The sequence below is a fragment of the Coturnix japonica genome, chromosome 1 (assembly GCF_001577835.2).
Source record: "Coturnix japonica isolate 7356 chromosome 1, Coturnix japonica 2.1, whole genome shotgun sequence".
NCBI classification, from domain to species: domain Eukaryota; kingdom Metazoa; phylum Chordata; class Aves; order Galliformes; family Phasianidae; genus Coturnix; species Coturnix japonica.
Genome location: NC_029516.1, coordinates 55,575,833 through 55,584,454, shown reverse-complemented (window position 1 = coordinate 55,584,454; position 8,622 = coordinate 55,575,833).

Genomic DNA, 8,622 nt, shown 5'->3' with positions numbered 1-8,622 from the left:
CCCCTGGGGTAGGTACAGCACTGCTCCTCAGGGCTGATGTTAACCACACACTGATGCTTTCTTTTGCAGTGCTCAGAAGAAAGCTTTTTGCCTTTCTTTGTTTTTGTTTTTTCTAGTTATTATCTACTTATAAAGTGAGAACCTCCCAGGACTGATGGCAGTGCTAAATTCACTGCAGCCACAGCCTGTTCCAGCTATGGCAGGGGGACAGGGCCACAATGACAGCATTAACCCATTGCACTGGTAAACAAACCCTTGCACTTCAAACCATCAAACCTGACCCAGTGTGTTGCTGATCTGGAGGTCCTGCCTTGTTGCAACTGGAGGATGCTGTCACGTGCTGACCTCAGGCCCTTTGTGCTGAATTCCTACATCTGGTACATCCAAGACTGAGCTCCCAAGGACACTTAGAGATGCACCAAGGGCTATACTATGAAGCAACTCAGCAGGAAGAACACCTCCCCACATCTCTGTGCTTCCAAATACTACTAAAAAGATCTCTCCCAGCCCAATGAGGGGCACAGGACCCACAGCCTTTTGCTCCCCTTGCCCTTATTCATCCATCTGGGTTCCTCAAGCTCCAGATGTTACTATGAATGCATCAAGTGGAGTAAGGGAGATATAAACACCTTCCATATGTACTCTGCCAGGATCTAGCCACCTTCTTTTGGACTGGACAGTCTGACTCTGCAGCACTTCTGAAAACTAAGCAACTGCTTTCAGTGCTAACATGCACCTCTTTCCCAAGGGGATGTTTCCTCCAGCTCCCATGCCTGCTCCTCTCAGGGGAGCAGCAGCAGCATCTCAGCCCTGGCTCCACCTGGAGATGTACAGTAGGATGGGCACTGGGGCAATCAGCGCTGCAGAGCAAGCACAGGGAGGTGGGGAGTCACTGCCAGAGCTGGAATTTGGCCTGGGCGCCATGGAGATGAAAGGCAGCAGATGGCCAAGGTGCACACGGGAAGCACGCACACAGCACCTGACTGTAAATTTAAGGCCAATTAATACAACAAAAGAGGAAACTTGACAAGGAAGCCGGGGACCTAAAAAATGAATAAGTGAACCATGAAAAGGGGAGTCTCTTCCCATCCACCAAAAAAAAAAGCAAGCAATGCGGCATACAATACCTACGGCACCGTGAATGAACTGAAGTTTGAACAGATGGAGACAGAAACAAACCTCAGCCTTAAGGGTTGGCTCCCTACTGAAAGGACCACCTTGGGAAGGGGCTTCCCACAATGCAGGGGGAGGACAATGGCCCCCACCCTGTGCCAGCCCCTCCCCGAGGTGCTCAGTGTGCCCAGTATGGCTTAATTTAGGCCTGACAGTCTGCTGAGCTCTTGGATGGGCTGTGAAAGCATATTCTTCTGAATAATAAAGCACATGTCTCTAATTAAAGACACTGGGTGTGACATGGGGTAGACAGAAGACTCCCAACACCACCTCGGAGGCCAGGAGCAATCTTTATCTTGCTCAGAGCCCAGCCCCATGGTGCACAAACCTTCCTTTTGCATTTTATCTGATTGCCCGGGGTCTGTGGCTCAGCCTAAGCAGAGCAAGGAGCTGGGCTGCTGCACTGCAGAGCAGCACAATAAGGCACAGTGAGAACCCCCCTAACCAGCTTCCAGGGAGCTGGCAACCCTTACTGTCATGAAGGGAAGGCAGTGTCCTGCAGCACCAGGCAGTGGCCTTGCTGCCCTGCATGTCCAGGGCAAAGCGGTGCGGGATAGCAGGAGCAGAGCCAGACCGGCCAGACACAGGTCTGTGTTGCAGGCCCCGCTGCCCTATCTGCAGTGTAAATCCCAAAGGTAAACAAGTCCAGTGCTGCAGACAACATTTATCACCCGTCTGAAAGCATGGAGGCTGGGGCTGTGCCCCCTGAGAGGCCCCCCCCCAGGGTCTGGACGCGACAAAGATTTCATGGCATTCAGCCCTGCCTGAAGCCACTGGCTCAAGCCCCACCAGCTTCAAAGCGGGAGGGCTTTTGCTGTGTGGTCCCTGGGAGCACTGCCCAAGCCCTTACTGCTGTGCATGCACTGGGCTGAGCCCCTGCATCGCTGGCTGTACCTCGTGGCACCAGGGGGACGCCAGCACCAAGTTCTTATAAAACAGTGCTGGCCGGGAGGCAGCGAGCACAAGCAGCCTAAGCACAGGTCATAAAACACCTCCCCTGTTTTTATCCCCACCTGGTGCCCTCTGTGGCTTTAAGCAAATCATATCACTTTCCCTCCTCAGTTTCTGCACCTGTGAGACAGTAATATTTACCTACCCCAGAAGGGGGTTGAGAGGATTAGTTAATGTTTGCCCAGCACTTTAATGGATAAAATACTCTGTGTTAATTCTTAGGCCAATATCTGCAAGCCCCACGGCCTCCAGAAGGTTTTGCTCAGCCTGGGCCGTGCTGCTTCAGAAAAAACAGATTATAGAATAATTTGGGTTGTAAAAGACCTTCAAGGTAATCAAGTCCAACCTTCACCTAACACTACCAAACTCCCTACCAAACCACGTCCCTCAGTGCCACATCCACATCTACCCTAAATACCTACAGAGATGGAGACTCTGCCACTTCCACGGGCAGTATGTTCCAGTGCATCACCACTCTTTCTGTGAAATTATACCTGATAACCAGTCTAAACCTTCCCTGGCGTGTTTTCTCACATCCTACTGCTGCTACCTGGGAGAAGAGCCTCTCCCCCACCTTGCTACATCCTCCTTTCCACGCTGCAAGCAGCACATCCATCAGAGCCATGAGCAGCCAGTTTTTCCAGGAGGCTGTGGGAAGCAGCACCCAATGTTGTGCTGGAGTCCCGAGCACATAAAGCAGTTTTGTGTCTGCAGGGCCCTGACCTGCACCTTGCTGCAAACACAGGTAAGCACCAGCCCTGCAGCAGGTCCTTGTGCAAGCCTTGTTGTGGATCAGGACACAGCCCTGCTGGGGGCAGAGAGGGCAGCTCTGGGGTTTGGCTTTTCCCCTCCAGGCACCTGGGAGGACTTCAGGCAGCCCCTCAGCCCCCACACACAGCACTGCCCATTCCTGTGCAGCCTGCGGGGCAGCAGATAAAGGCCAGGATGTTGCTGAGGCTGCTGAGGAAAACCAGGCACACAGAGCAAAACGTGACTCACTCCTAACACATCACAGCCTGATTCACTCGGTTTGTGAGGCCAACTTGCTCTCTGCTGCTTTCGGACCGGCTTCCTTCCAGGGTGAGTAAGCAGACAGTGGCAGACAGGACTTAGTTACTCACACAGTGCTGGAGCTGTACCACTTCTCTGCAGCCAGATGACTAAATCCTTCGCGTGCACTGGAACGTTTCTAAGAAGTCGGCAGTGACGCAGAGGCAGCCACACCAATGTGAATTGAGCTCAGTATATTCCAGTGGCCGTACTTCGACTTATTAATTGCCCGCACTCAGCCACTCGTTGCTGTTACCCAGGCGTTTCATGGTGACATTCTTGGCAGCTTCAGGAAGGTGCATTCACGGTCAGAGGTCAATGAGAACAGCTTCAGGCTGGCAATGAAAGCCCGGTCTGTGAAATTAGCAGTGTGTGACTTAAAGTGGGTTTTGTGCTGAACGGCAGTGGTTAAAGATAGGGAAGTAAAGAAAAACTAATCGAGCCAAAACAACATAAGCATTTCATGTACTCATACGCGTATATACAAGTTCATATATATGCAAACAGGTAAACACAAACACATCTACGAGACAAGGAACTGAAACTTCCTTGGCCCTGAGTTGCCATTCCTGAATGACTCACTTAAACCGGATTGTGACACAGAGGTTTTTATTTTGAGACATACAGAACTCACACGCATTCTGAGAGTGAATGGGGTGGTTTATTCCCAGCCCAGGTTAAACCCCTGTGGCACGGTTTTCTCTCGCTGCTCCCAAATTCCATCTTTCTCATTTACATTCCTGCATTTAGACACTTTTAATTTGAATGACAGCACAGAGAAGATGACTCTGCTCAGCTCACAGCAGCACAGTTTGAAATAGCTACAAAGCCTGCATCAGCTTAGGCACGAATGTGAACGCTGTGTCAATTGCAGGCACAAGAGCCACCCACTTCCCCAGGGGTACAGCGCCACAAACACCAAAGCCTAAGCAAAAAGCACTTGAATGTAATTGTCGTGTTGTTTACACGGAACAGTTCAAATTCTGCTTTTTCTTCTAGTGCCAAACGTTTAGGGCTCCAGATAAATCACCCTTCCCTCTTGAAAGAGGTTTACTATTGCATTTATGACTCGTTTCAGAGTCCAAGGGCCCAGACTGAGATCAAAGGGCAGAGCAGGGTGCAGTGATGCCCCACAGGACAACACCGCCGCGCAGTGGGCGAACCTTCAGCCTGGGCCAGGAACACCCAGGCTCTGTTCCCAGCAGTGCTCAGCCTCCTCAGGTAACCTCAGATGTGTCATTCAGCTCCCTATGACTCAGTTCCTCATTCATACAGTGGAAATGACACAAGTTCTTTACTTCGTAGGAGTCGCGTGCAGATAAAAATCTTTTGCTGCGGTATCGGAACCTACTCGAGAATTGTAACCGAAAGCAGAGATCAGTCAAAACCTGATGAAAAGTCACAAGCAAAGGCCAAAGGAAGTAACACAACACACGCGGTAAGTGAGGGAATCTCTCCAAAGCAAGCTGATTTCTTGTTATCGCCACCCTGGCGTACCTCCACAGTGAGACCTGGCTCCTTTCGCAAGGTGAAAAATTCCAGCAATCAAAATGTTTCCCGTAAGAAAAGAAGCTCACTTTCTGTTCTCTCTGTATCAGACTAAAGGGCTTGGTCATGAAGCACAGAACCACAGCACTGACTGTGCCAGCTGCCCGGGTCAGGATCCTGCTCCCCAGCATCCTTTGCACCCTTTCAAAGGAGTGGTGGTGCTGCCACCGCCTCCTGGTCACGAAGGACCGGCTCTGCAGCTCCCACATCCCTGCCTGTCCCTCTGTCTGCAATGTAAAGTAGGTGTGGGACAGGTGCCAGTCCTGTTGTGCTGGCAAGGTGAGATAGCTTTGGTCTGATACCCCAAGTTAAGGGATCCCATCTGGGATGCCTTGCCTGATCACTTTCTGCTTCCCCTATGGGGTCAGGCTGAGAGAGCTGGGGCTGTTCAGCCTGGAGAAGAGAAGGCTCCAGAGGGACCTTACAGCAGCCTTCTAGCACCTGAAGGGGGCTCACAGGAAAGATGGGGAGGGACTTTTTATAAGGGTATGTGACAACAGGATGAGGGAAAATGGCTTTAAACTGGGAGAGGGTAGATTTGGATTAGATACCAGAAAGAAATTCTTTACTGTGAGGGTGGTGAGACACTGGCACAGGCTGCCTGGAAAGGCTGTGGATGGCCTCTCCCTGGAGGCATTCAAGGCCAGGCTGGATGGGGCTTTAAGCAACCTGGTATAGAGGGAGATGTCCCTACCTACAGCAGGGGGTTGGAACAACATGATCTTAAGGGTCCCTTCCAACCCAAACGATTCCATGGTTCTATGATTCTTTGTGTGAGCTGTGATGAGATTCGAGAGAAAAGACCTCCCAGCCTTGTTCCCGGTGCAAGCAATTTGCTCCACATACTCTGTGGCTGACCACAGCCCTCTGAACCTCAGCGCATTTGGGTGGGTGTACGGCAGGAGGTAATGACACTTCTCTTTTTTCACTGAAGACAAAGCTGCAGAAGACACAGATTCCCATGGCAACAAAGGCAGGGAAGTGTCCCAAGATGTGATTTGCTGTAACGATACCCACCTTGCTGCAGATAGGGCCAAGTCACAGCTCTGGAAGTAACTGTTTCCATGGGATCCTTCCAAGAGAGAATGCACAGTGACAACTCAACACTCTGCCAGTCTTCAGTGCCAATCAGGTCCAACTGATGGAGAGCAAGGCTGCTGCCTGCAGAAAAGGCTGCTCCTCAAAGCCTGCCTAACCCCAAACGCTAATCCACTTAACCCAGGCAATTACACCAGAACGGTGGCCTGCAGAGCAAGTTCCCAGCTAAATATTGGCTATTTTTTTGTTTGTTTAATCCACGGAGGGCTACCTTAAGCTGTGTTGAAAGCTCCTCACAGAGCACACATTTATGCTTTGGCAGTACTTGCGATGTGAGTGCATTTCCTCCCGACACTTCCATTTATCATACTTCTCCTCTCCCGCCCCTGCCCCTTCAGTTCCCATGGGGAAGTCGGTGATTTTATGCAGGAACAAAGTCACCTTGAGCTTTAATCCACACCCTAGCAGAAGGAATATGTCTGTCGGCAATCACATCCACCCACTCCACAACTGCATAACAATGCTCACTTTGTTAGCACAGAAAATACCAGCTCCCTTCCTTGTTGTTGGGACAAACCGCCACAAAGGCAAAAGCAAAGAAAAACAGATTGGGGACTGGAGAGAGCAATCTGGTCCTGCACGTTTGAGGATGAACAGGTAACCTGGGGTGAAGCAGTGGAAGTAGAAGGGAAAGAGCAGGCCTGGCAAACCAAGTTCTCAAACCAAGTTATGAGAGAACTCCTAAAACAACCCCTGCTCTCTTTTTGCCTAAGGAATGAAGGCAACTGAGGTAGTATGGTTGATTTGCAAAAGAGTGGCAAATATCCTCATCCAGCTGATAGCAAGACCACAGCCAAAGCACAGCAGAGCCAGGCGTATGAAGAGGTCACTTCATTCACCTGGGTTTCATGATTGGAAACAAAGGCCAGACTCAAAGAACTGGGTGATATCCAGCTGCTGGTGTAGTGACTCCGCATTCACCTGATACCCTACTCTGACCCCTCTGAAGCCAGCCCTGGCCCTGCCTGAGCACACTCAGCCAATATGCTGGTTTTAGAAGGGGCCTGATAGCACTGGGAGCCCACAGCAGCATCACAAATGTGCACAGAAACAAAAAATAAAGCAGATAAAAGCCATCTCCAGCAGAAGCTGCTATCAGCTCTGTACACACACTCACCTGCTCCAGAGGTACACATTGACACAGGCATTGCTTCTGCAGGTACAGTGCTGATACAAGCCCATGAGTGCAGGCAGTGCTCCCACCTCTGCCCACACAACCTCTCCGTGCTTCTGCAGCAGGAGCACAGCTGCCTGTCTTGCTTGTTGCCATGCTTCATAATAAGCAGTCGTGGGATGAACCTGCCTTTGGCTGGAAGCAATGACACGTTAATACACCTAGAAGGACACAGCTGTTAGAGCTGAGGGCAAGGAGGCTGAAGGAGAAGAGGTGAATGGAGAGTATAGCTGGCCCTGGTGGAACTGCCTCTGACACTTCCACTCCCCTGGACAAGCAGCAGGGAAAACTATTATCTGACTGGTTTGTCACCTTTAGCATTCACTACAGGAAGGCACAGCCTTGGTTAGCTCAATGTTGCTTTTCTCTGCCAGGCTTTCCAGAGAAGATGAGGGTGTTATCTGGAAAGTGGTCCCACCTGACAAGCTGAAAACAGTGAGGAGGTAGGTCTCCAGGTGTAAGATTTCTCTGCATTCATGCTGGAATCCAGGGACCAGGGAAATCAAGCTACCCCAAATCCCCAGCACTTTGCTTGCTACATTATAAGAAAATTGAAATAGCACACACCTGGGTAAGCTTATCCTCATCTGCCATCATTTCACTTACACACCATGGATTATGTTGTTACTTCTCTGGTCTGCAGGGACAAGAGGCACTGGTGGATGGACTCCCTGTCCTTGAGAGCTGAGCAAGAACACCAGCATCCCAAGCACAAACTTCATCAGTCAGCCTGCAGGTCCAACAGCTGCCAATTGCTGATCTAAAAGCATTTAGAAAAAAGGGCAGGCTGGCCCTAAGCAGCTTTAGCTGGACTTCCTTAGCCACAGGCAGAAATCTTCTTTATCTTTCAGTTATTTTAAGCCTAACAAAAGGGCCGCAAAGCTTCTCTCATGCTCCGAGAGGCACTTTTAGTTGACATTTAGATAGAAAAGGGGAGAAATTGCATATAGGTTTGGTCTAGCGCTCTGGCTACCATTGGGTAGAGGGCAGAAGTACGCAAGAATAGTTGACCAGTGGCATGTCTGAGACATACCTGAACCACTACTGCTTGTGAGCGCAGTGGGGTTCTATAAAAATAGGTTCTTTTCTCCTCCCTGACATAAAAGACAGCCCTTAGAACACACTCCTGCTTCTCCTCCCACTTTCCTGTAGAAGAGAATGCTGCTGTTCAGGGCTTGGTCTGGACAAAGATATGTGCCCAGCTCTTAGGGCAGCAGTCCCATTGCTCCTCCTCTGAAGATAACTGCTGTGATAACTGCCACCATGCAGGCTCACCGCCATTTCATTCCATGCTTCTGAGGAAACCAGGACTTGGAAGTGTTGCTTGGATGATACCAACTGCAAGGGCCTTCCTTGCTACTGATGGTCAGACAGTCCATCACATCCCAGGCCACAGCTAGATGCCCAGAGATCATTTCCTAATGCAATTGCCATGCTTCCACTTGCCCAGCATCAGGCTCTGATGATTGCAGGTACGGTGGTGGGGATGGAATTACTGCTATAGGCATTTCCAATACGAATTCAAGGCAAACTCTACTTCTTAAAGTACTTCCAGAGCAGGTTTGAAATCTCTGAGCTAATCTACCAATAGACAGAAGAGGGGTAAAAATAGGAACAGTTACTTTTCT